The sequence below is a fragment of the Triturus cristatus genome, chromosome 4_1 (genome assembly GCF_964204655.1).
Source record: "Triturus cristatus chromosome 4_1, aTriCri1.1, whole genome shotgun sequence".
Lineage (NCBI taxonomy): Eukaryota > Metazoa > Chordata > Amphibia > Caudata > Salamandridae > Triturus > Triturus cristatus.
This window is the reverse complement of record NC_140585.1, coordinates 63,836,620-63,864,312: the sequence shown is the minus strand read 5'-3', so window position 1 is coordinate 63,864,312 and position 27,693 is coordinate 63,836,620. Positions and strand designations below refer to the sequence as shown.

General features: G+C 46.8%; 1 protein-coding gene across 3 annotated transcripts in view; it reads right to left on the bottom strand.

Moving 5' to 3' along the window:
- The window catches only part of LOC146839531 (N-acyl-aromatic-L-amino acid amidohydrolase (carboxylate-forming)-like), a 375,658-nt gene that overhangs the window by 223,604 nt on the left and 124,361 nt on the right, over positions 1–27,693 (bottom strand). For 2 of the 3 annotated variants that reach the window (XM_085651586.1, XM_085651587.1), the window contains exon 2: positions 6,996–7,036. The gene's annotated coding sequence lies outside the window, so the exon portion shown is untranslated. Of the gene's footprint in view, positions 1–4,802; positions 5,058–6,995; positions 7,037–27,693 lie in introns of those variants that run through there. The other variant, XM_085651589.1, reaches the window with a different exon arrangement.

Here is a 27,693-nt window from a genome sequence, read left to right as displayed (position 1 = left end):
GCATTCCTTTGCTTCAGTGGGCTCCTCTGCTTGCTCGGGGCCTGCGCTCACTCTCCTGCACTTAGTAAGTCCCTTAGACCTTGCTGGTCCCAACAGTTGAAACTTTTTGCTTTCCATGCCAGTTGCGGCTACCAGGCTTGTTGGTGCTCGCACCGGACACCGACCTCCTGGACATTGACACCCAATATGGGAAAGCTCGTCCATGGCTCCTAGTCTTCCTCAGCGTTGCCTGATCTGCACAGCTGCAGCGACAAGGTCACCATCTTCACCCTTGAACCTCCAGACATCAGTGGGCATTGTGCTTCCGTGCCTCCTGGTCTCTTCCGAGAAGCATTGACTCTGGCCCCTCTGCTTGCAGGTTCTCCTCTTCAAGAATCCAGTCTTGGATTCCACTGGACTCCTTCACAGGCTTCTCCAGAGGCATCTTCTTTGAAGTCTTCCATTGTCGTCTACGGAAGGTTCTGACGTCACTTCACCACCATGCACCCAGTTTCACGGATGCAGGTAACCTGGTTCCGGGGGCATCCATGGTAGGGGTTGCTGTCCCACCTCCTATCTTCCAAATGATTTCTTCAGGGTCCTCCGGGAAGGGTCCTTCTTTAAAACTGCAAAGTGACTTTTTCCGTTGTCTTCTATTGGGCACGCAGCTGTGTTTTCACTCTGCACACACCCTCCGTGGGGTTCCTGGGTACTTACCTTGGGTGGTTCCTTGTGTCCCCAGCTATTCTGAGTCTTCTGGTCCAAGTCCTGTTCTCCTTTGCAGTTCACATTCCACATTTTATTAGTATATTCTTTGGCATTCCCCTGGAGTCCAGTGTATATTTGTGCTACTTACCAGATTAATTTCAAGTACTGTTGTGTGCATTGTTGATATCTCTGGGTAGGAGATATGCCCATGGGTTAGTGATTGTGTTGCATAATAAATAGACTTATTTTTATAAACACTCTGTTGTTCTTTTTCTCTTAATCCACACTATCTATTACATGTGGTAAAACAAGCTGCTTTACATTCCTTCAAGATAAGCCTGAAGGCTGCTCTCCACAGCTACCACATCGAGAGCTTTCTATGGTTATCAAAGACCACTAAAATCATCACCATAGGGGTTTCCTGGATTAGTGCAAGGTGCGTCATTCCTGAGAGTGTGCATCACAGCCTCCTACAGCCACCAACACCAGTTTTCCATTATACGTCTCCTACCTGGACACAAGTCCTAAAAGAAGTGGGGCACTAACCAAGTCAGGCAGTATGTAAGTGACATCACAGTGCATGACATCACAACCTATGACCTCACAGGAAGTGATATCACAAAAAAATGACACCAGACTCTAAGGGAAGAGGATGTGGCCTAATGGCTAGAGCAGTCTACCTCAAAGCTGGGGAACCGGGTTCGAATCTCAGCAGGAACACTCAACATCCTGTGATTCTAGGCAAAACTTACTCTCCCCCATGCCTACCAATAATTAATACATGTGTCTGTAGCATAGCGGTGCTCATGTAAAGCGCTCTGATACCTTCGGGTCGAGTTTGCGCTAAATAAAATCTCTTTAAAATTATTTTTAAAAAGACCACCCATATGTTAAGCAGGTCTATCATGCATACATTTGAACGCATTACAATATTTAACAAATTCGATTTTGTGTCGCAGCTAAAAAAGTTATGCAACACCGGAGCAAGACCTAGGCCTCGACTTATACATTTACTTATTAAAACTCTGCCACAAAGAAATTGGCAACAAAGAGAAACGGGGCAGTAAATCTGTTCTGCTTAATTGGTGGCAAAGTCTGCATTTTAAAATATCTTATAGGGTTAAGGCACCTGCTGCATAGATCTTTGTACCCAGCAAGGAAATAATACTAATGGTATGAGAACTCTGGAGGTGAATGCACTCGCTGGAGAGACCGGTGTTGTGTCTAGTTCCAATTTTCCCAAATCGATTTTATCCACACTTAGTGTGGGAGGGTATGCTCAGACGTGAGTCCCTTGCTCATTGCACCATCAGGATTCAAGCAAGCCGGGCCGACGAAGGCTGTGATGCCAGAAACCGGTCCCCGGAAGCTTGTTTCCTTCCCAGTATAAGAATTGGCTTGGTAGATTGGTTTGCCTTATTCCCATCATGCACTGGGACAGGTACAGACTAATTTGCATGTAGCCAGGTTCTGAGCTGGGATGGTGCAGTGAGCTAAAAAACAGTGATGGATTAAAACCATGATCTCTTGACTTGGTAAGAGTATTCTGCATCATTCAGAAACTCTGTCCATCACCACCCCCTTTTCCCAAATCGATTTTATCCACACTTAGTGTGGGAGGGTATGCTCAGACGTGAGTCCCTTGCTCATTGCACCATCAGGATTCAAGCAAGCCGGGCCGACGAAGGCTGTGATGCCAGAAACCGGTCCCCGGAAGCTTGTTTCCTTCCCAGTATAAGAATTGGCTTGGTAGATTGGTTTGCCTTATTCCCATCATGCACTGGGACAGGTACAGACTAATTTGCATGTAGCCAGGTTCTGAGCTGGGATGGTGCAGTGAGCTAAAAAACAGTGATGGATTAAAACCATGATCTCTTGACTTGGTAAGAGTATTCTGCATCATTCAGAAACTCTGTCCATCACCACCCCCTTTCCCAAATCGATTTTATCCACACTTAGTGTGGGAGGGTATGCTCAGACGTGAGTCCCTTGCTCATTGCACCATCAGGATTCAAGCAAGCCGGGCCGACGAAGGCTGTGATGCCAGAAACCGGTCCCCGGAAGCTTGTTTCCTTCCCAGTATAAGAATTGGCTTGGTAGATTGGTTTGCCTTATTCCCATCATGCACTGGGACAGGTACAGACTAATTTGCATGTAGCCAGGTTCTGAGCTGGGATGGTGCAGTGAGCTAAAAAACAGTGATGGATTAAAACCATGATCTCTTGACTTGGTAAGAGTATTCTGCATCATTCAGAAACTCTGTCCATCACCACCCCCTTTTCCCAAATCGATTTTATCCACACTTAGTGTGGGAGGGTATGCTCAGACGTGAGTCCCTTGCTCATTGCACCATCAGGATTCAAGCAAGCCGGGCCGACGAAGGCTGTGATGCCAGAAACCGGTCCCCGGAAGCTTGTTTCCTTCCCAGTATAAGAATTGGCTTGGTAGATTGGTTTGCCTTATTCCCATCATGCACTGGGACAGGTACAGACTAATTTGCATGTAGCCAGGTTCTGAGCTGGGATGGTGCAGTGAGCTAAAAAACAGTGATGGATTAAAACCATGATCTCTTGACTTGGTAAGAGTATTCTGCATCATTCAGAAACTCTGTCCATCACCACCCCCTTTTCCCAAATCGATTTTATCCACACTTAGTGTGGGAGGGTATGCTCAGACGTGAGTCCCTTGCTCATTGCACCATCAGGATTCAAGCAAGCCGGGCCGACGAAGGCTGTGATGCCAGAAACCGGTCCCCGGAAGCTTGTTTCCTTCCCAGTATAAGAATTGGCTTGGTAGATTGGTTTGCCTTATTCCCATCATGCACTGGGACAGGTACAGACTAATTTGCATGTAGCCAGGTTCTGAGCTGGGATGGTGCAGTGAGCTAAAAAACAGTGATGGATTAAAACCATGATCTCTTGACTTGGTAAGAGTATTCTGCATCATTCAGAAACTCTGTCCATCACCACCCCCTTTTCCCAAATAGATCTTTGTACCCAGCAAGGAAATAATACTAATGGTATGAGAACTCTGGAGGTGAATGCACTCGCTGGAGAGACCGGTGTTGTGTCTAGTTCCAATTTTGAATTAAAGTAGCACAGAGAGTCCCTATGTCTCCTCCAAAGCACATCATGTGACACACAGTTGACGGATTTATATTATGTGTAGCTGGGTAAGTGGGTTATTGCTTTTAACCTAAAGATCCTTTCGTTACTTGCAGTTCTTAAATTGCAATCCTTCTCATATAGCACAGTGAACCATGAAGGAAAGGACATGCGACTCCCTCAGCTTGTAACCCTCACTATCTTGTGTAAGACAGCCTGTAAATTGATTTACACACATGATTTATTGTAAATGTATGATGTGTGTGAGTGATGTAAAGCTCTCCCACGCCCTGGACTGGGGTGAGTAGTGCTTTAATAAGACAAACTAATGGTATTTAAATTTGTGTAAATATTAGGACAGACCGACACATCTGACACACCATACCCCAAGCTGTGTGCCTAGACTGTGTCTGATGCCAATTTGAGGTTCAACTGTTCAAAGGAACATTTGAACAGAACATTGGCCTCTGAAGGGCTGCACTGCGGCGTGAAACAGTCAGATAAGGCAGGGTCTGGCTGAGGGGGGGCAGGGGGCAGAGAGCAATCCGCAGACCACCCGAAGACTCCCCCTGTGTCCTGGGAGTGCAGACTGCGGGCAGCCCCGGCTTCCGGGGCGAGGCGGGAAAAAAATCCGGAGTTTCACAACAAAAGGGAAGGTCACAGGTCAAGTGCAGGGCCACAGGCACGATGAAAGAATTCCGCACGTCAAAGCGCTACTGCTGTGAGCCGCGCGCCAATGGCCCTGCCACTGACAGAAGAGAGGTGGCAATTTCTTCTGTGCCCTCGTCCCCTGTGCCTTCGCCCACTACAAAATGTAGGGGGGATATATCCCCCGCATCCCCCACACTCCCTACGCCCGTCGCGTTCATAGGAGGTGAGTTTCAGGTGCAGCACGGTGTGTGATGTGGTGCAGCTGAATCCAGTTCCAGCGCATGACAGCTGGGCAACAGGCACACAAATTAACACCGTGGTATTAGGAGATATAATATTTTTGTAAGTTCATTAACTTACCTTCTAATTGAAATGTCTCTCGTGATCAGCAGAAGGTGCCCTCTCTCTGGTGCGGTGTCCCGGCTGGAGAGAGCAGCCCACCCCAGGAGAGCAGAGATCCGCCCCGTCCGGAGTTCATCCTCTTTCTGTGCCCAAAGCCTGGCTGCTCGGTGCCGGCCTCGAGCTGGTTTGTGGCTGCTTAACTTTTACCTCCACAAAAGCAAACACAGCGGGGCCCCGGGCAGGCACTCGAAGAGAAGCCGCTTCTGATGTCTTGGCATACACACAGATCACCACAAACAGCACCTGGAACGAGGCAGCTCCGGGATTTACCATCTGGGAGGGGGGGCCACGGAGAAGCATGGGCGGGCCAGAGCCTCCTGGGTGCGTGAGTGCTGGGTCTGCGCTCGTGGGATGGCATTGTATGGATGTGAGCTGCATACCACGTACTGCTGGGTTCTGTCTTTTCGTTTAATTGTGTATTTCTAGAAGTTTATGCCTACGGTCTTGATCCCTTATGCTCTTTCCACCTCGCCCTCGTTTCTCGGTGTCTCTCCCTCCTCTCTCCTAACTTCACTCTGTTGTCCTGCTCACCTCACCCTCTACCTCCTCCCACCTCACTCTCTTCACCTCATGCTGGCCTCTTTCCATCTTATCCAAATGATTCCCTGCGGCGCCATTCTCTTCCTCCACTTCATGCTTTATTTTTCTCACCTCACCCTCCTCCCTTTCTACCTAATCTTAGTATCCCTCCCTCTTGACATCATCCTTCACTATGCGTCAATTTACTCAATCCACTTTACCCTTCTATTTACAACTCACCCATCTCACACTTTCTCTCCTTCCTCACCCTTAACTGTATGGTTGACTGTGTGGGAGGGTTTGGGGGGTGTGACTGCCTGTAATGATGAGTGAGTGAGTCAGTGGCTGCATGGGTTAGTATGTACCTGTGTGATGGTCTGAAGAGTGAGTGAATGTGTGTATAGCTGTGGTTGAGTGAGTGAATGTGTCAGTGGAATATGGGTGAGTAACTGGGTATGTGAAAGGCAGTATAGGTGAGTGATAAGGTTTATGGACGACTGTATGGGTGAGTGAGTGAATGTGAGAGTGGCAGTATGGGTGAGTGTGTGGTTGTGTCAGTAACTGTATAGGAGAGTGAGTATGTGTTAGTATCTGTATGAGCAAGTGAGTGTATGTGGGTGTGTGTGGGTGTGTGTGTACCTGTATGGGTGAGAAAGTGGCTGTGTGATTGACTGCATGGGTGAGTGACTAGGTGTGTTAGTAGCTCTGTGGGTGACTGACTCATGTGAGTAGCTGTATGAGTGGATATGTCAGTGGCTGTTTCAGTGAGTGAGTGGGTGATTGAGTGGCAATATGGGTTGGGGTGTGTGTGTGTGTGTGTGTGTGTGTGAATCAGTGAGTGGGTGTGTAAGTACTGGTACTGGTCTGTGAATGGTTGTGTGGAAGTGGATGTATGAAAGGTTCTATGGGGGGGTGTCAGAACCCATCTTCGCTCAGGACTAAAAAAAGAGGTTAATTAATACCATTAATTTAACAGTCCCCCGTTATATTCCACGAAGGGTGCACAACAGTTTAAGAAATGTCCGGCAGAATTCTAAGATGGCCGCCATTAAGAGCAATCAGGGTTGGCAGTCTAGTGTTGAGACGCACGTGGCACTATCAGAATGGCATGAGGCGCTCCCTCTGGAATCTCGCACTTCACCTGAGCTTCCGGAGGGACCGGCAGCGGAATTCAAAGCGGCGCGAACACAGTTAGTCAGGGTAGAGGGCGGCGTTCCCGTCGTTTAGTTCCATCGCGTTTAGCATTTCTCTTCAGTGCCGATTTGGAGAAGTATCCAGAGTGCAAGTAAGACTGTTCCGAGTTTTAGTTTTTGACGCCTTTCATTTTCTGAAGAGTTTGTTGCACAGTGGTCAACCCAGTGTGTATGGAAAGTTCACAAGAAATGAAAGTGTTGTTTTGGTTCTTTAAGAGTCGCATTTAAAAGGTATTCTGTGAAGCAACAGTGTTGCCATTAGAAGGAGTTCAGTGTTAGAGAAGTTTACTGTGGAGCAACAGTATCGCAGTGCACATTCGAGTAGCGCAAGTAGGAAGTTCAGTTTTTTAGTGATCTATATTTGCGTTGCTATTGTAGGAGGCTTACTAGAAGGAAGCTAGAAGTTAGTCTTGTTCCTTCATAAAGAGATTATACTTACCCTTGTAGAGTCCTGTTGTTGAAGTTTTTCTGGAATATTCCCTAAAAGAAAAATAACAAAATACATTAGTATTGTTTATTACAGAAATTACAAGGTGAAAAAACATAACACATTAAGAAGAGAGGCACAGACCAAGCATACAACACGTATGTAAAGTAGAATAAAATACCACAAATATCGGAGGTTGATGTAAAACAGTGTGACATGCTTATTTGAACTCTTACTTCAGGATCACCCAGAACACATTAAGCAGAACCAGACCAGACCGTGTTCAGAAAGAAAGACCGGGTGAAGACTTGGCAGTCTCTTCTCTCTCCCATTTCCCCCCCCCCCCCCCACCCACCCCCGAGGGTTTCCTAGTCGTGCAAGTTCACCTCTTGACAGGGTGTGAAAGGGTTCACCAGTGATTCTGTGGATGATATCATCAGTGACATTATCTGTGATGTCATTCTAGAAGTCATCAGTGATGTCACTGACCATGTCTCAAATGATTTAATATGTGAAGTCATAAGCAGCAGTTCATTGCAAGAGTGCTACAGCTAACTATAACTGCTGAATTTTACTGGTTTTCTACAAGTGAAACCTGAGCCTAACTATAACATCCGAATAACCTTTTGTTTTTTCAGTGAATTTCTATGTTTTTTTAACTAGTAGTTGTGTTTGCAGAGTGGTGGAGGAAGGGGGCGGGGCCAACAACCAGTTCTCAGCAATCCCGCTGTCTGAGACTTACTCGAGGTAACAGAAGGGGTGCCTGGCTCCCAAGTATTCTCAGCATCCAAGGAGACTTCATCACCCAACCAGCTGCACGTCGAGGTGCGCTTGCAGGATGGTGGTGTTGCAGGGATTCTGCTTATGCACAGAACTATGCGCAGGAACCCAGGACCTCAGAGAATTGTGGTGTACCACAAACTCCCCTCAGAACACAGAACCCTTTATCTGACTAGCTTAGTGTCCCATTCGTTATCCGAGATTTGGCTCGGTGGTCCCAATGTATAGACAACCCAGAACAAGCGACTTAGAATATTCTCAGGAATGGTGGCAATCAGAAATACCTTTTCATTATTATTCTCATATCAGTCCACAACAGAATAAACAGAGACACGGTTAAAGTTTAAAGAGTTTAATTTATAAACCTCGTGTCCTAAGATGCAGTATTTTGGCTAACATAAGCAGACAAATGGTTAAGATCAGAACCATCAGCATTGTTACAATATCATAGAAAATGAAAGGAGCAATCATAATAAAACGACAGTGGAAATCAGCCACCCTCCTTTCGCTAGTAAACTAATAGTATTATTATTAACTAATAGAAGGTCTCCAGGCTTGAATGGGGAACCCCATACCGTATAGATCAGCTTAGTGGAATCACATCACAGGATCAGCTAGGCTCTCTCCTGGGAACACTCTTCTGCCGACTAACTCTAAAACATGCTGCACTACAATATTAAAAAGCATTCATCTTTCAGGTATCTGCAGCTGCGTGCATGTTATGGCTAAATAGTGGTACGATCAACCTGAACACAACATGCACCGTCTAGTGACCCAGACTGGTTCTTTACACAATGTACAGACCAATGTCGCAGCTCACTGTTAAGGATGTTAAACAACAGACAGTTCTCATGTGAAGTAAAGTCGAGTAAGCATCTCTTAATTAATAACATGTGACAACAGTGTCGCGTGCAAAAGCAGTAGAAGCGGCAAGATGGCTTTCTAACATCTAACGCGGTTAAGCAAGGGGAAGGAACACACGTGTTCCTCGACTAATGGAGCCTCAAGTACCACATTCGGACAACAGGCGGGTTCTTCAAGATAACTCCTTTCCAAGAAGTCAGCAGCAGCCTTTCGTATGTCCCAATTACCAAGGACTCCATGCGCAGCCGCACAGGCCATAATCCCGATGCCAGAACAGTCCAACTCATGAACCACTAAGGGGATCATTAGCTGGGCATAATCCGGGGCAGGAGACACCGAGGACGACAAGCACAAATCCAGAGCCCATTGGAATGGACAATCTAGGCAATGAAAGACAGGTTGCACACAAGTAAAGAAGGGAAACCGGAATGACAATCCATAGGCGCTGCTTAAGGTCGCCAACGGTAAAGTTCCATAGTTTTCAAGCATCCGGTGACGCAGATGGAGCAGCCGGGGCATGCTGCCTTGGTACGCAAGTTGTGCAGCCATTGCGCAGCACGCAAATCAGTAGAAGTACCCCAGCTACGAGGGCGAGAAGCAAAGGGAGACCTCCGAAGACGCTGGAAAAAATAGAATGAAAAAATGCGGGGATCACACCAAAAATTGTTTGAAAGGAGGTCACGTGGCCGGAGACCACAATTTAAAAAAAATTAACCAAGCCACTTGTTGACGAGGCATTAAAGATAGTCTGAATCAGGGTTCAAAAATGTAGTGGGAGATCAGTATTCAAAAGAGCTTGTACTTCTGTGCGTGTGTTAGCTACGTGAAGGACAAATGTTTCACGGGATGAAGTCAACGCGACTTCTTTCTGAGACAATAGAGCCCTTATTCTGCTCATCTTGTTGAACTCTGCTTTCAAGGTTGGAATAGAAGGCCAGATGGAGACAGCGAGCCGGCCATGCGGGGGTGGGAAAAGGACGTTATTGCAGCAAACTACACGCTGTGATACAGTTACTATGTAAGGAATTCCCACTAACATCCCACAGCAAGCTTCATTATTTAATAGCAAATAACTACCATTAGCAAGCAGCATAAAAGACGGTGTTATAACTGGCACCGGAATCCCTTTCAGGATGCAAGCTAAATTAGGGGCGTGTATATTACAAGCACCATGTAACTGAATGTGTCTACCCACTACAGAGTGATCTGGAGTGGAAGTACACTCCTCCCCTTTCAAGTAAACCTCCGTACCGTCTCTCACACATCTATAAGTGAATGGGAGTGACCAAACTTCGTGCAGGAAGGCAGTACCAAGTTGTTCATATCTGCCAAGAGCATAATGTTTCATGCACGAACTAAACTTAAACAGAGGAAAAGGTAACGTGATCAACCCGTGGATAAGCCACACGGCAGAATTTAATTCAGCAACAGAGAAAGGTAAAGGTTCTAATTTCTCAATGTGCAGTAGTGAGTAAGTAGCATCTTTCATGGACATAAACTGTTACTTTGCAGTTAAATTAAAAGGGAGGAACAAAGATGAAACATTCATGTAATACCAAGGGACTTTCCCTGATTTTAACGTTTGCAATGTCCATGCAAACTGCATAATAGAACGCAATTGGTTTTGACCATGATACAATACAATGTCTAACACAGATGACACAATATTATCTAAGGTATAAATTCTGGACGACAGGGTGTTAATGCTATTATCCATTACAGCCAATACTTTCTCCATATTGGCTTGGTCAATAGCTCGTAACCTGGACGCAGCCTCAATCTGTGACAGCTTCCTAACTTCGTTGTAAATAGCATATACCCATCTTTTGGACCTGCCTGTAGCAGGACCCTTAACAAAATCATTCAAATCTATTTTGTCGTTTAATTTTGATAAATGAAGTTTAACAGATGCTAAAGTGGAATGTTGCAGCCAGGATTGGCATAACTTCCCCACGGAGTAGGTAGTTACACTATGAGAGGATTCAAAACGTGGGTCCACACGAACATGTGTATACCCCTGTTTGAAACCAAGAAACCGATGTGGACAGTCATCTGAACTTGTCTGCCACACCAACCACCCTTCCGGATTCAAATCAGTAATGTTGAAGGATGTGTTGGACACGTATGTCTGCAACTTAGCAAGGGGAAGATCTGTATGATTACCCCAGCCAGGGTAAGCACCCAGATCCGGAATTGAGAGAGAATTAAAAATTTTTGTAGTACCCAATCCAAAACAGGTGGTCTGAAAAATTGAGGAATTTAAAAATAACATGTGATTCGGGATAAGACAGGCACGATGCAAAGCTTCCGTGCCCTGTACCTGCCATGGTTTAGTACCCCAAACCGATTTAAGATCGACAGTAGCTTTCCACAGATCATATCCTCCAATTGACAATTCGTCCATAAAGGACGTGGAATACAACAATTTGGTGTGTGTCAGTCGAACTTTAGAAGCAGACTCAGGCGCTACCTTAAAATAAAAGGAGGCCGGGTTTGACACACTGAAATCTGAAAAATAAGTGTATTTGTTCACCAACGTGGCTAAGCTACCCAGCCTAGGTGTGGGACAGTGTTCCCATTGTGTGTAATTTACAAAATTTCTAAACATATTTGCTTTGTGCAGGAAGTGTGTGCCATAATGTTGATAGCAGAATTGCTCATCATAATTTGCAGTATCTAAATACAAACCTTCAGCATCAAATGCAGCATAATATTTCAAATCAGAAAACAGTGCTTCAATGGCATTGACATCCCAATCATCAGAGTGGATGTTCTGTTTAACCACATCACCCATAGAAACACGAAATACATTTGGCACATTAATCACTTCAGTGGGGCCATGAATTTGAAATTTAACAGCATCCCATGCAATCCCATCACGGACAGGCCAGGCTGTAATGTTCACAAATGTCTGGTCTCTTTTCATGATATGTGATGAGGAGTGGGGGGCCAAAGTTCCATCAATTAGACGAATTGTAGATCTTTCTTTCAGGTAGTGTCCATTGATATGTCTAAAAAAACACCACAAAGCCAATGGACATAAACAAAAAAGTACAAATGAGTACCAGCCAAATGTAAGTCCAAGGGGGAATTAAAAAATGTCTTTTGAACCAGGCAACAAAAATGGAAACCTTCGACAGGGCAATGGAAGTCATGTAATTATTGTCAAAGGAAGAATGTGACTGGGTAATCGCGGTTGATTGCAAAAGAGGCACCGGGACTTCTGTAGGATAAGCATACTCAGGATCTTCAGGTAGACCACCAGCCATTGGTGGCAGTAAAGGACCAGTAACTGTATGCATCTCGACGGCAACATCAGGCATGGTGTTAGAAGCAGGGGCCACAACAGAATTTCTCAGCATCGAAGGGCAAGAAACCGCTGGTGTCATACTCAGAAGTATCGGCCACTCGCTGTAGTTTGACATTGTCAATAGAGATGTACCCGTTATCCTTGCGACCAGGAAGTGGAGGTAAAATGACTGTACGTGTACCCTGTACTCCAAGCACTGAAACTGGTGCACGATAGGAGGGGCTGAACTCCTTCTTGCTCTCCACCTTCTCACGGACCAGGTCACCAACTCGAGGTAGCCAGCCGACTACCGGAATCTGAAGTGCAGCATCAGATGTGGAGGGTACGTGTTCCTTCGCTAGAGTGTCTCTGGCTTCTTGAAGATTGTGCAATACAGCACAGTGATCATCTAGGTCAAAGGGTGCGGCCGACGCCGTCATGTCAAGACCATCAAGGTCCGGGACAAACATTTGTATGCCAAAGAGCATCATGTATGGGGTCCGCCCACCCAGAGACCTTCTAGGGAGATTATTAAGTGCACGTTTGACGTCATACAAGTGGGCTAGCCAGTTCCAGCCAGTACCTAAAACCCTGGCTGTCAAAGATTGCTTTAAGTCACGGTTCATTCGCTCCACTACACTATTGCCCTCAGGCCGGTATGGAGACGAAAATTTGACTTGGACCCCCAAATTTCTCATGGCTTCTTTGTACGCCTTAGAGGTGAACGCAGGGCCGTGATCAGAATGAAAGGTACCACACGCAAAACTTCCAACAAAGACACGCAAATCCTTGATGACAGTACGGCATCAGCACTCCTTTGTGGCCACACCCACAGAAAACGTGTGCACGAATCCACTGCAACCAAGATGTACTTGTGCGCAGTGTCGGAGGTAAAAGGACCGCAATGATCTAAATAAACACAAACAAGTGGTTTATTAGATATATACAACTGCGTTTGTGGTGGACACGCCGCAGATGAAGGTTTTATCTGCTGACAAATGTCACAATCAAGAACATAGGCGCGTGCTTGTTTGTACAAGCCAAACCACCAGTAACGCTGCTGTAATAAAGATACCGTAGCCGAAACGCCGGCATGCGCAGACGCCATGCCCTCGTGGGCTGCTGATATCAAAGATGGTCTGCAGTCCGCGTTGGGAATCAATCTGTCACCAACGTCGTTAATCCTCACTAACGGTACGTTATCAGGACTTAAGTGATAATGGTAACGAGAAGGGAAACCTTTCGGATAACCTTTTCCCGTCTCTGTAGCAGCCACAGCTGCCAAGATGTCATCATCGATCTTACTTTTTGATCTTGTAACTGCTGCTACTAAGTATGTCGCCACTGCGGTTTTTGCTGCCTCGTCAGCCAAACTGTTACCGACAGCATGGACGCCAACACGTTGGTGACCAAGAGTGTGAATTACATTCACGAGAGGCAGACGTTCTTTAAGATCTGCCACTCGAACCCAAAGCAGTTTATGCTTAATCGTGCTACCTTTGGAATCATGGTAGCCATTTTGAGACCAAAAATGGAGATAGTCGTTGTAGGCATGGACACAATAAAACGAGTCACTTACTATAAGAGTTGTGACCCGAGGACCAGCAAACTCCAGTGCAAGCACCAGAGCACGAAGCTCCGCCAACTGCGCGGTACAATCACCCAATGACTGTGTATGCACAACATCGGATTGGAATTCACCATTTACGAATGTACCAACCACAATTGCGCAAGCCGCTGAATAGGCGTGCTTTGATCCAGTTGCGGGTTGCGCAGACCAGTCAGTGTAAATGACACAATGGTAATCCTCGAGCGAGCACAAAGACAGAGGAGGTGGATGAACGAATTCATATTGCAAGAACTCCTGAGTCTGTAATGCCGCATCAAAGATATATGTGACGTCCGGCGAAGTCAAGGAAGTGGCCCATTGTATCCACCTTGGATGCAAAGCCTTAGAATTTGGTACACTAGCTTTCGTCACTGCCTCGAGGGCAGGATATGGTGTTACCACCAGCATACGTTTCCCTTGTGATAGCGCTCGTTCTTTCAGGATCGCCATCTGATCTGCTGTCAGTACTTTTTCGACAGCTGAAAATCGCAGCTCAGCTGAAGTGTACAGGTGTGATTTGTATGCAATGGGGACGGTGTCGCCCTCATAGAACGTTAAGTATGTGAAACCCACTGTGCCCGGCACAATTCTAATGACCAGGTTAGTGTGGTTATCACGCGTTTGTAAGTATTTTGAAGCAAGAAGGTCAGCCTGCAATAACTGTAATGCAGCTGAATGCTCCGGCAGCCAGTAAGATTTGGAAAAAATAGGTTGTACCAAGGCATAAAGTGGCTTGATACGCTGAGCATAGTCAGGAATGTACGTGCGACTGAAATTCAGAAAGCCCAGCAGGGATTGTAATTTTTTCAGTGTAGTAGGGGCACGGAGGCGTGCGCACTTCTCAAGGAAGTGCGGAGCCAATCCTCGACCTTCATTGTTGAGTTCGTACCCCAAGAACAACACTGTATACTCGGCAATGTGGGACTTCGCAAAGTTGAACTTGTAACCGAAGTCAGCAAACATAGTAATTATGTTATCCACGCGAGCAAGGTGTGGAAGCAACTCATCGTCCGTTAAATAGATGTCATCGACATACGAGTATGCTTCCGGGTCTACCATCTCCAAGAGAGAGACCACTCGAGCAGCAAAGACCCCAGGGCTGTTTTTATAGCCCATTGGGAGCCTTTTGAATTTTTTAAGCCACCCGAGGTGAACGCCGTCCACTCATAACTGAGAGGGGCTAGGTTATGGCTGTAAAAGCCATTGGAAAGGTCAAGTGTGGTTTTAAACCGTTTTCTCACAAGACTATCGACGAGAGCCAAACCGTGGGTATTTTGCACCGCGCACGTCCGGCAGTGTGAGTTTAAGTGCCGGTAATCCAAAACTAGGCGGTACGATCAGTCAGGCTTCGTCACAGTGAATAAAGGATTATTCATTGGTGACACACATGTTTCAATTACTCCCTGATATTCCAATTGTTCAAGGATAGAAGCGACGTGAGGTCGTGCCTCACGACGCATGGGATATTGGGGTTGTGGCTGGGGCGTGGACCGCAATGGAATCTCATGGTTGGGAGAAAATTTATCCCAGCCGACCTGATTACGATACAACGCAGGCGCAAGCACCTGCGCCCTCTCCCCGGCCAACCTCGTAGAATGGTCCGTCGGCACTGTGTGCCCAAAGGACGGGAGGATCACGTCCTCCCCTCGAGGAGCATCTAAAACGAAAGCCGGGGGCGAATCAGCCTCCGCCAAAAGAATATCAGAGGTGGAGGTCAGATTATCCCAAAATAAACACTCCAATTTTGCGTTGTATGTCACCCTCAATTATAAGGACAATTTCAAACAGTCTTTCAGGGGGAGCCACGCGAGTATCAGCAGTTTCAACACTCACAAATGTATCCGTTGCTGTCACCGCCAGATATGGACGCAGTGCTTGCCACACTACTGTAACTTCCGCCGCGCTGTCTAGCAGCGTTAGCGCCCATGTCAGGTTCCGAAGCTGTGTCCGTACCATCTGAGGCATACCTCGCTGTTAGTGCAGCAACTTTCTTTTTCTGAAACGGGGGCCGTTGACGTGTAGACTCGTCCTGTTTGCCTTTACTGTCGGTCTGGCGAGGTTGCTCACGACCTTGAGCACCCCTTCCTTTCCCACGGTCTCCGCCACCGGATTGTGAAGCCGATGTTTCCTGTGAAGAACGAGGAGAGCGTTGTTCAGAAACCTGAAATCTATCAGGTGACTTAATACGAGAACGATCGCGCAGAGCATATGTGCGGTCACTGGACGACCGGTCGGGTGAGGCAGAACGAGAACCCTGTTTCTGTTGCTGTTTCCCCGGTTTCTTTGCTCTCCAACTCTGCTTTGGAAAGTTGGGTTTTTCGTCTTTAGTAGACGAACTCACCTTAGTTTGTTGTACTACATCAGGAATGATCACAGTGGGTTTCACGCCCAAGGCGCTACGACCCACCATTCTGTAGGCTTTTGCAATAATTTTTGCGAATTCCCTGGGCCGGTCGTTCACATCCACAAGTTCCAGCATATTACCAACTTGGAACTGCATGGCATCTCCTTTGAGGTTGCCCATCACCATGGAACAAACCACATCGAAGCTGTCGACAAGCCTCATTCCCAATTCAATAGCCGCCTCCGCACCATGGTTCTCTTGAACCTTCTTGATGACGGAGGGTAGTACAGACATAGACGGAGTGCCATAGCACTTCGAATAGGTCGCCGCAAAGACCTTCCCTCAGTTGTCACAATCGGCAATGTCCGGGACCAGAGGTCCTTAGGCAAAGTAACGGTGAGGATCCTGCGTTTCTCCACAGGAGTAGTATTCGGAAAAACTGCTTCCAGTTGATCAAATTTCTCAGCAAGCCAATAGGGAAATTCATCCTTACTGGTGGGGCGCTTGCCGACCACCGAATTAACTATAACAGGACTAATAACCACTGCGTGGTGGTCCGTAGGTTGTCCCGCAACAGCAGGTGCCCCCGCCTGCACTGTGCATGACACGTATTGCACCAAAGCAGTATGTACTGTAATAAGGGCAGTGTGGAGCACACGCAACTCAGCTACCGCCACCGTGAGATAGCGGGGATGAGGCGTAAATCCGGCTAGCACCGGCCATGTGGCCCCTGCAATAGACAACGGGCCCATTCTCGCCGGTGCAACCGCATGGGGAAGGGCGCCATTAAACCAAATAGTATGCTGCCAGGCAGAGATAGGAATTTCTTGTGTCCTATATGGGGTATAGACCGCAGGACGCTGAGTGGCAGTATAGGTGTGAAACGTATCATCGTCATCCACCGCTGGAAAAGTCACCCATGAGTAAAACAACTCATACGGGTATGACGCATCAGCACTGACCACAAAAATAACAGCCATCCCTTCATCTGGCACCCCATACGTCGTCAAATGACGGCGCAGAGGTGCACGACTATGCGCGGCTATGTCGACCGCCATCAGGACACACTAAAGCGTAACAACGATATCAAGTGTAGCACCGGGGTTCAGGAAAAATAACCTTTTTAATGATCAAGCTTGAAGGAACCTATTAGTCGAAACCTAGGTAGGTTAAACCGTCACTCCCGTCAATAGGAAACCAGAGTGAGGGTGTTGTGGACTAATATAAGAGCTACTAAGGCGTTTCAAATCAATAGAACAAACGTTAGGGGCGCCATGTTGCAGGGATTCTGCTTAAGCACAGAACTATGCGCAAGAACCCAGGACCTCAGAGAATTGTGGTGTACCAAAAACTCCCCTCAGAACCCAGAACCCCTTATCCGACTAGCTTAGTGTCCCATTCGTTATCCGAGATTTGGCTCGGCGGTCCCAATGTATAGACAACCCAGAACAAGCAACTTAGAATATTCTCAGGAATGGTGGGAATCAGAAATACCTTTTCGTTATTATTCTCATATCAGTCCACAACAGAATAAACAGAGACACGGTTAAAGTTTAAAGAGTTTAATTTATAAACCTCGTGTCCTAAGATGCAGTATTTTGGCTAACATAAGCAGACAAATGGTTAAGATCAGAACCATCAGCATTGTTACAATACCATAGAAAATGAAAGGAGCAATCATAATAAAACGACAGTGGAAATCAGCCACCCTCCTTTCGCTAGTAAACTAATAGTATTAGTATTAGACTAATAGAAGGTCTCTAGGCTTGAATGGGGAACCCTATAACGTATAGATCAGCTTAGTGGAATCACATCACAGGATCAGCTAGGCTCTCTCCTGGGAACACTCTTCTGCCGACTGACTCTAAAACATGCTGCACTGCAATATTAAAAAGCACTCGTCTTTCAGGTATCAGCAGCTGCGTGCATGTTATGGCTAAATAGTGGTACGATCAACCTGAACACAACAACATGCACCGTCTAGCGACCCAGACTGGTTCTTTACACAATGTACAGACCAAGGTCGCTGCTCACTGTTAAGGATGTTAAACAACAGACAGTTCTCATGTGAAGCAAAGTTGAGTAAGCATTTCTTAATTAATAACATGTGACAACAGTGTCGCGTGCAAAAGCAGCAGAAGCGGCAAGATGGCTTTTTAACATCTAACGCGGTTGTGCTAACTTAGCATTGTACATAGGGAGATAGGTATCATCACTACAGTGGAGAAAGGGGGCGTGGCCTCTGACAACCTCTCAGCATTCCCTCTCTGTGGCACTTACTGAAAGTAACAGGAGGGGTAGTTGGCCCCCAAGGAACCTTAGAAGCCAGGGGGACTTCATCCCCCAACCAGCAGTGCACCAGGTGTGTTTGCAGAGTAGTGGAGAAAAGGGGTGTGGCCTCTAAAGACCCCTCAGCATTCCCACAGTGTGTGACTTACTGAAGGTAACGGGAGAGGTAGTTAGCCACCAAGGACGCTCTGGAGCCAAGCAGACTTTATCCCCAACTAGTAGTGCGCCAGAAGGCGCGTTTGCAGAGCGGTGGAAAAAGGAGGCATGGCCTCCGACCACTCCTCAGCAATCCCACTGTGTGGGACTCACTGGGGGTAACAGGAGGAGTTTCTGCCCCCCCCCCCCCCCCAAGGCCCTCGGGAGCCAAGGAGACTTCATCCCCCAACAAGTAGTGCGCCAGTAGGCACATTTGCAGAGTGTTGGAAAAAGGGGGCAAGGCCTCTGAAAACCACTCAGCAATTCCACTGTGTGGGACTTACTGGAGATAACAGGAGGTCTTGTGGGTCCCCAAGGACCCTCAGCAGGCAAGGGGACTTCATCCCCCAACCAACAGTGCACCAGGAGGCGAGTATGCAAAGTGATGAAGAAAGAAGGTGGGGCATCCAGCGTCCTGCCAGTCTTTATATTTTTATTTATTTGTTATTGTTTATGAGAGGAGGGCCGCCTGGGCCAGTTTTGGCCACCGGCCACGCCTATTTTGAATAGGGGAGGGGTGATGCGCTTTCCTGCCCCGGGATCCCATTCCCCCAGGTCATGGCTTTTATTAGATTTTTTTTTTTTTTTAAATAATGGGAGGGGGTGTCACGCGGCTCCCCTCCTGGGTCGAGTTTGGCTCCAGGGACCCCATCCCCCGGCCTCTTTTGTGGGTGCCCTGGGGAGGTGGGGTTGTAATAAATGCCCTGGGGAGGTGGTGGCCCTGAAGCTGGCACTTGCGGTTTTTTAGGAATTGAGCAAAGATCACTCATCACCGATGTTGATGCAAGTCACTTTTGACGGGCCAGGGCAATCCACTTAAAAGTATGTGCATTGGTTTTAGTACCTGATAGCTATCCTGGGAGCAAGTTACACTTTTCCTTTGAATCTAGAACCTGGCAGATAGTGAGAGTGTAGGACACTATGTGATGTTCCACCGAGGGGAGGAGGAATCTGAGAGGTGGTGCATCTCTGAGACCTCTGACGCAGAAAGCATCCTCTGTGTCAGCTCACCCTGCTTGTTCGACAAGGTACCCTGGTGTAGTGTAGTTCCTATATCCAGGATAGGCTCTGCGCATGGGAATAATATACACTATAGTTTTGACATAGGGCTGAGGTCAGTATGTCTCTATCAAGTACATTAAACTTAATTACTCGTGTGTGCCAGTTAACTCAGAGGTCACTAGAAACCTCTCGAATATACAAGAAGGGATTAGTTTCTGACAACCGCGTAAACATGACAACTTTGTTTCCCTTAGAGTCGGAACAATCTCAGAACCGTGGAAACAATAGATAACAGTTTCACTCAGTCAATCGTGCATGTTTCGTTTCTACAGAGTTGCACAGAAATAGAGAGATGGCCGTTTGAATAAAAAGGATTTATTGAACAGTCTTATTTCTCATGCAAGAGATATGAACTGCTACAATCGTAAGACAGGATGCGAAGTACAATATGTACAGGGTTAGCAGTAAGATAAAATAATACTGCAATAGCATGGTTTGTAGCTATGACATATTCATAAAAATACATACATAAATAACACAGGCTAAAATGTGAATACTCATCTGATGCTTCTAAATAGTTCTACCCCAGTGTACCTAACCTAAGTGTAGTACAAGGTAAGAAGTAGGTGCTGTTTCTAAAGTATAGCTAGCTATAGTTTTAGTTTTGCCAAGAGTTGCCAAATGTTTCTCTAAGTTCTAGTCTGCTCCATACCGTAGAATGTGTGAGGTTGGAATCTCTTTCCGGGACTCAATATCTAACACCCCGCAAGGGGAGTCAGAAACACTGGAGCTGGATTCTCTGCGAGGAGGATGACAGCGTCTGGTCAGTGCATCAGGCGAAAACTTTATCTCCTTCCGAACTTGTCGTGGCGAACCGCAAGTAGGCAGTCGAACTGGACCGTACCGGAACGGTGGTTTGCTAGGGCAAGTGCAGGTATATTCATACCTTGAAGGTGTTTAGCAATGCCTGTATGGACGTAAAAGTCAGGCATCGGAACGTCATGAATGAACCCCTAAAGAATAGATGTTCATGCATAATAAATGAGTTCTTGGAGAAATCAATATCCAAGCAAAGGAAATTCCTAAAGGCTTAAGGGTCTGGTTTTCCAAGAAATCGTTGTGACGTGGATGGACGGATGTAAGAGACCATGCCTGTGTGTTTGGTTAGCATGGACAATGCCTAAATAAGGGCTGGATTTTCTATGCTTAAGTAAGGGCAATATGAATTGTACCTATATAAGGGCATAAATCGAGAAACCTATATACGGAATCTAAATCTACACACAACACTGGCACCTCTCAGTTCATTCCTGCCCCTCCACTGCAACAGTCTGTGCCATCTCTGGCTCACCCTGATCCTTTGACGAGGTACCTTGTCACCCCTGAATCCACACCTGTTCCTCCCTCCTCCAGCCTAGTCTGTGCCATCTCCAGGCGCACACTGTTCCTTCGACCTGGTACCCTGTCACCTCTGAATGTATTCTTCCTCCCCCCCCGCTCCAGCACAGACTGTGCCATATCCAGCATCACGTGCTCCTTCGACCAGGTACATTGTTACCCCCTCAGTTCACGACTTAGTCCTCCCTGCTCCAGCACAGACAGTGCCATTTTCGGGCTCAAGTGCTCTTTCCATCAGGTACTCGGTCACACCTGAGTACACACCTACTCTCCACCCACTCCAGCACAGTCTGTACAATCTCTGGGCTCATCCTGCTCTTTATATCAGGGACCCTGTCACTCCTGAGTTCACGCCCCCCCTTCCGATCAGATACCCAGACGATGACAATGAGATAGCACCCGTGAGGCCCTGGCAGGGTTATAGCTTTTCGCAAGTTGAGCCTAACGACCACAAAAGCAAACTCAGCGGGCCCCAGGCAGTCACTCAAAAAGAGTCTGCTTCTGATGGCTTGGCATACACACAGATCAACACAAAAAGCACATAGAACCCGGCAGCTCCAGGATTTAGGATCTGGGAAGGCCATGAAGAAGCATGGGCGGGCCAGAGCTTCCCAGGTGTGTGAAAGTTGGGTCTGGGCTTGCGGATGGTCTTGAATGGGTGTGAGCTGCATACCATACCTACTGCCAGGTTCTGTCTACTAGTTTTAATTGTGTATTTCTAGAGGTCTGTGCTTACGGGCTTGATCCCTTCTGCTCTTGAACAAGCACCCCCTGCAACTAGAGAAGGGAAGCCCTTAGTCATGCCACTGGCTTGCACAGGAAGTGGAGACGTGGGAGGGTCACCCAGTGACATCAAGAGGCGCAACAAAACCTTAGGAGATACAGCCAGCACACCACAGATACCTTCCTCTTTGTCCCTTTCACCACGCCTGGTGCGGATCAGGAGCAGCCAGTAAGCTCCTCATCCTGTGCAGCCAGTAAGCACCTCACCCAGTTGGCGGTGTTCCTGACAGATAATAAAGGAGGATACACAAGAATTCTGATTCTATGACTGGATTGACCCCTTGACCTGCTGGTGGTCCTGGACTCTCCCGCCCTACCCTGAGATGCCACGTTTCTAACTTTGGGGATTACGCCTGTGTTCGGGTACCACGGTGGGCCGATGCGCTACGCGGTGCCCTGGTTTCAAGTTTGTTGTTCTCCTCTGGGGTTGGAGGAGATGGAGATGTGGTGAAGTTGTCCCAGTGATTTTCCTATAAATTCCTTTAGGAATGGTGTGTGGAACCTGGGTGGGGCTGTTGCAAGGTGGGTTCTGCTGACACACTGCGCACTGCAGATCGCACAGCAATGTGTTCTGTATGTTCTTAGAATGCATAATATGATATTTGGATTGTGTGTTCGTCTTTCATCTTGCTTTTGATAACTGAAATGAATGCTTTCTAGATGGATACCTGTCTTTCAATGGACTTCACTTACAAGCAATTTTAAATGTTGATTTGAATAAAGAAAAGGCAATGCCTTGAAAACCACAAAAACTGGTTCTAATCTCTGTTCTTGAGCACTGCAGTGAGCAAATATGAGGTGAGTCGCATGTGTGCATGTACTACTCCACCTCACCCTCGTTTTTCTGTGTCGCTCCCTCCTCTCTCCTGACTTCACTCTGCTGTCCCGCTCACTTCATCCCCTACATCCTCCCACCCCCTACATCCTCCCACCTCACTCTATTCACCTCATGCTAGTCTCTTTCCATCTTATCCGCCTGCTTCCCTGCTGTGCCCTACTCTTTCTCCAAGTCTTATATTTCTCTCACCTTACACTCCTCCCTTTCCACCTTATATTAGTGTCCGTCTCTCCTGACATCATCCTTCACTGCAACAATACTCCCACTCCGCTGAACCCTTCTATTTCCACCTCACACTTATAGCTCCATCTCACCCTTCTCCACCTCACACTGCTCTCTTTTCCTTGCCCTCTCTCTACTTTTCCTCACCCTTCTCTCTCTTCCTCACCCTCTCTCTTTTCCTCACCCTTCCCTGTCTTCCTTACTCTCTCTTTTCCTTACCCTTCTCTCTTCCTCACTCTCTCTTTTCCTTACCCTTCTCTCTTCCTCACTCTCTCTTTTCCTCAAATTTTTCTCTTCCTTGCTCTGTTTTCCTCATCCTTCTCTCTCTTCCTCGCCCTCTTTTCCTCACCCTTCTCACTCTTCCTAGCTCTCTCTTTTCCTCACCCTTCTCTCTTGCTCGCCCTCTTCATCACCTATCTCTGTTTTCCTAGCCCTCTCCCATTTCCTCTCCCTTTTCTCTCTTCCTCTCCCGAACTCTTCTTCATCCATCTCGCTCTCCTTTGACCTTCCCTCACTCTTGCTCACCCTCCGGTCTTTCTGACTACCCTTCTTCTCTCCTCCCGCCATCCTCCTTTCTCCTCACTATGTTCCCTCCTGCCCCAGCCTCCTTTCTATTACCCTCCTGTCTCTCTGCTTTAGTTTCCCCTCTCTTCCCCTCATCCTACTCTCTTGTTTTCTCGCTCTACTCTCTCTTCGCCGTCCTCTTTCTTTTCCCCACCCTTTTCTCTCTTCCTCGCCCTCTCTCTTCACCCTTCTCTCTCTCTTCTTCACCCTTCTCTCTATCTTCCTCGCCCTCTCTCTCCTTTGCCATTTTCTCTTTTCTCTCTTCCTCGTCCTCTCTTCTTCACAATTCTCTCTCATTTGCCCTCCTCTCACTCTTGCTCACCCTCCTCTGTCCTTCTGAATTCCCCTTCTTCCCCCCTTCCACCATCCTCTTTTCTCTTCACTATCCTCCCTCCTGCCTCAGCCTCCTCTCTATTACCCTCCTGTCTCTCTTCTTCAGTTCCTCTCTCTTCACCACACCTTTCTCTCTCTCTACCTCACCCTGTACTCTCCACCTCACCTTCTGGTCAGCCTTGCCTTCACTGCAGCTGCGTATGGGGTAATGATTATTTCAACTAAATAGACGAGGTAACAACACATCAGTGCCACCGTTAAGAGTGCCAATCATCAGCTCAACACTCTTAGGAAAATTAAACCCTTCCTACCTCCCGAGGATCTCCAGTCGGCAGTCCAGTCCTTAGTTATCTCGCGAATAGAATACGGTCTGGTGACCCTAGCGGGGCTTCCTAAATCTAGGTCAGCTCCGCTAAGAGTTACTCTGAAGGCCTCAGCCAGACTTATCACAGGCGCCAGAAAGCATGATCATATTACACCTGACTTAATTCAGCTCAATTGGCTTCCCATTGAAGCAAGGATCCGTTTCAAGACGCATAAAGCTATACACTGCAATAGCCCCGTTTACCTGGCAAAAAAACTCGAGCTCTCCGGTGCCAGGCGAAACTTAAGAAGCTCCAATACCCTACTACTGAAACCACCGAAGTACAACAAAAAAAGAACTTACAATCGCACCTTCTCAGGGCCGGCTCCAAGAATTTGGAATACCCTCCCAACGGAGATCAGAGCCAACCTCTCGACTGCTTCATTCAAAAAACAGGTCAAATGGCTACTGTTGGAAGAACTTCATCAGCAATCTTTGTCATCTGCTAGATACTTCCTTTTCTAGCTTGACAATCTTTTTTTACGTTATGGGTCAAAATATATGCTAGTCAATTATTTTCACTTTGTGTTTGAAATATGTGCCCATCTAGTCTTCCTCAGCAATAACCTCTATGACCTTTGCCAGACACTTCCCCTCGCTCCATGAAGTTATGCTGGACAAGTATTTTCACTTTGCGTTTGAAATATGTGCCAATCATTTTTACTTGGGATTTAAACTGTATGTTGTCGCTCTCTGGAAGTAATTCAATGATGAAACGGTACGGCCCATCCAGTTGGGCTTCTACATGTTGTTCACTTGCTACCTCTTCCTCCCCTACCACCCACATGTATTCTTATGCCTCAGGCTCTTCTCATGCTGCTCTATTTTATTGTACGTATACTGTTTATTAACCTCAACGTCAGTTTTTCTCTTTGTACAGCACTCTGATACCCATCTGGGTCTTGTTCGCGCTTTATAAAACTTTTCAAGTAAATAAATACATAAACAATTGGAAGAGTAATCAAAGTTTGCAACCAGAGCAACAAATCCAAAGCAGACATCGAATGTGGGCCCAATTCCACCACTATCTGCCCACTGTGCCAAGAGTACATCTTCCGAGGTCGACGACTGGACTTAATTTGATGGCTACTTTCACAACCACAGTTTTGTTGTCAGTTGTTTGAGCAAAATGTATCTTAAGGGGAACAAAGAAAATGGGCGACTGCCCACTTCAACGAATAATAACACTTCTGGCCAGGGTGTATCCTCAAAGTCACTGAATTACCCTGAGCTTAACCCCCTGGGAGAGATAGCACGGAGCAGACAGGCTCACCTTAGGGAAATGTGTAATGCAGGGTCTCCAACCTTTTCTGTAGAGCGAGCTACTTCTGATCACAGAAAATCAGCATGAGCTACTGAAGGCTAAGCAACTCGCACATTGTTCCCAGACATCCCCATGCCCAGCTTCATTGACTTTAAGCCTAATGTCTATAGAGCCAGATATTATGGGTTAAACAGTGGCATAACGAAACTTGAGGGGGTTCCCACGCAAAGTACATGGAGCTTCCCCTCCCCCACCTCCAATCCAGTCAGGAGCTCTCCGGACAGGCGCTCGATGCCTTGCACAGTGCCAGAGTGGGGCCCAATGGAGCTCAGGGCCAATGTTAGGTCACTGGGTTAAAAGAGGATGTGGCCTAATCGCTACAGCGGTCAACCTCGAAGCTGGGGAACCAGGTTCGAGTCTCAGCAGGGATGGGATGCTCAACATCCTGTGATTCTAGGCAAATCGCTTAATTTCCCCGTGCCTAACAAAAAAATGAATGTGTCTGTCTGTAATGAATCTGATGCTCATGTAAAGCGCTCGGATACCCTCAGATTGAGTTCCTGCTATATGAAACTCCTCCCCCAAAAAATACTTGAACTAGGGGTGCATAGTCGGGGGGATGCCTTGTATGTCAGTGAGAGCGTGCTCATTAGGGATGTTCGAACATGTGTGCATATGAATGGGATATAAGTGTATGGTTGGCTGAGAGCGCATGTCGTATGTACTTGTGGCACAGAACATGCCTTTTGCCAAATGTGGCACCGTTACATGTATAAAACAAACATACAACCATTTTTTTAAATGGGAAAAATATAAAGTGCAGAAAAATGTTCTGCAAAAATGTTTGTGATATGGAACATTTTTCTGCACTTTAAATTTCTCTCATTTCAATAAATGGCTGTATTTTTGCTATAAATATGGCAGTGTCAAGAGGTCACTGGGAGCAAGAGGCCGTGTCTGTAAATGTGACACTTTGAAATGTGACTTAATTAAAATGAAGAGTTAACTTAATCATTAAAGGTAACTTTTCTTTTGAATGTTCTCCCATTTAAAAGCTTTCAGAAATATCATTTTGTTCTCAGGTCCCAATATTGAGTTGACAAGGACTTTTATCTAAGAATTAAATACCTCAGTGCTGCCGTTCCGCACCTCTGTGCTCGGCTCCAGTCTGGGCCATGAATCGGAGCGAGCACTGCACATCAGCAGGCCCAGCTATCTGCAGCCTGATGATAATAATGTAAAATAAACACAGCCTTTCTTTAACTTTAAAAGGAAAACGTGACCCTACGCTTATTTAACAAGCATTGGGCATGCTTGAGGGCCAGCTGTTATTGTCTTAGGCAATAGAGTGAGTAAGTGGGGTGGGTATTTGTGGATAAATGGACGGGGGTGCAATAGTGACCAGACACAAAAGAAATGTGCAGCCCTGTTTTCAGTGGATCTCGGTAAGCATCTCAAATGCTCCCGACCAGATTAGAAAATAAATATAAGCACACACACGGGGTAAGGTGTTAAAGTGACATTGCTGCAGCATGCTACACACACAGGAAGCAGAGGGCAATTTAAAAGTCACAATCAGGCAGTCAAAGTGCCAACCACTGCGAGTTAGATGAACACATTTCATTCGAATTCCCGCACTGCAGCAAGGACCTGCAGTCAGGCAGTTGAGATCGCCCATTCAGTCTCTCCACGTGTGTTCCTGTCTTGTGCTTGACGCACCAGTGGAGCAAGGAAACAGGGTCACTGACGGAAGCAGTACTTAAAAAACATTTGAAAAAACTAATAATAACAGTACCAGCATATATGTAGCACTGGTGCTTGGGTCCTGCCAGTCACAGCTGCATCTATGCAGAGACCATGCGAATATGCAGAGCTCACCTATCAGAATAAATTGTAAACTTGTTAACGGTAAAATGTTGTCTATTTCAGCATGAAAGGTGACTCTCTTTCGCCCTTTTTACAGCACTTATAGGGACCCAGCTTCTCGTTCAATACTTTATTTACAATAGCTGCATATTATTTGTATTGGGTAAACCCACCGTATTTTCTTGTGGAACCCCACCTTATGACATTAATCCTGTGTGACATCTCTTGAGTGGAGGAAAGAAAAGAATCAGGCACTGGAGTTACAGAAGGCTTGCTGCACGTGTGACCCAACCACAGCCTTTGGAAGTACAGGCTGGGAGCCTTAGCTAAGAAGGACTCAGCATGTCTTGCTGCACGTGTGACCCAACCACAGCCTTTGGAAGTACAGGCTGGGAGCCTTAGCTAAGAAGGACTCAGCATGTCTTGCTGCACGTGTGACCCAACCACAGCCTTTGGAAGTACAGGCTGGGAGCTTAGCTAAGAAGGACTCCGCATGTCTTGCTGCACGTGTGACCCAACCACAGCCTTTGGAAGTACAGGCTGGGAGCTTAGCTAAGAAGGACTCGGCATGGGGCTGCCACACACTAAACAAAACCCAGATTGGATTAAACCATTGTCAGTCTGTTCAGGGCGACTCTGCAGTTACTGCAACTGATTTATTTACAGTGGTCATGTAAGCCTCAAAACTGTAATTAAGTGGTTTTCC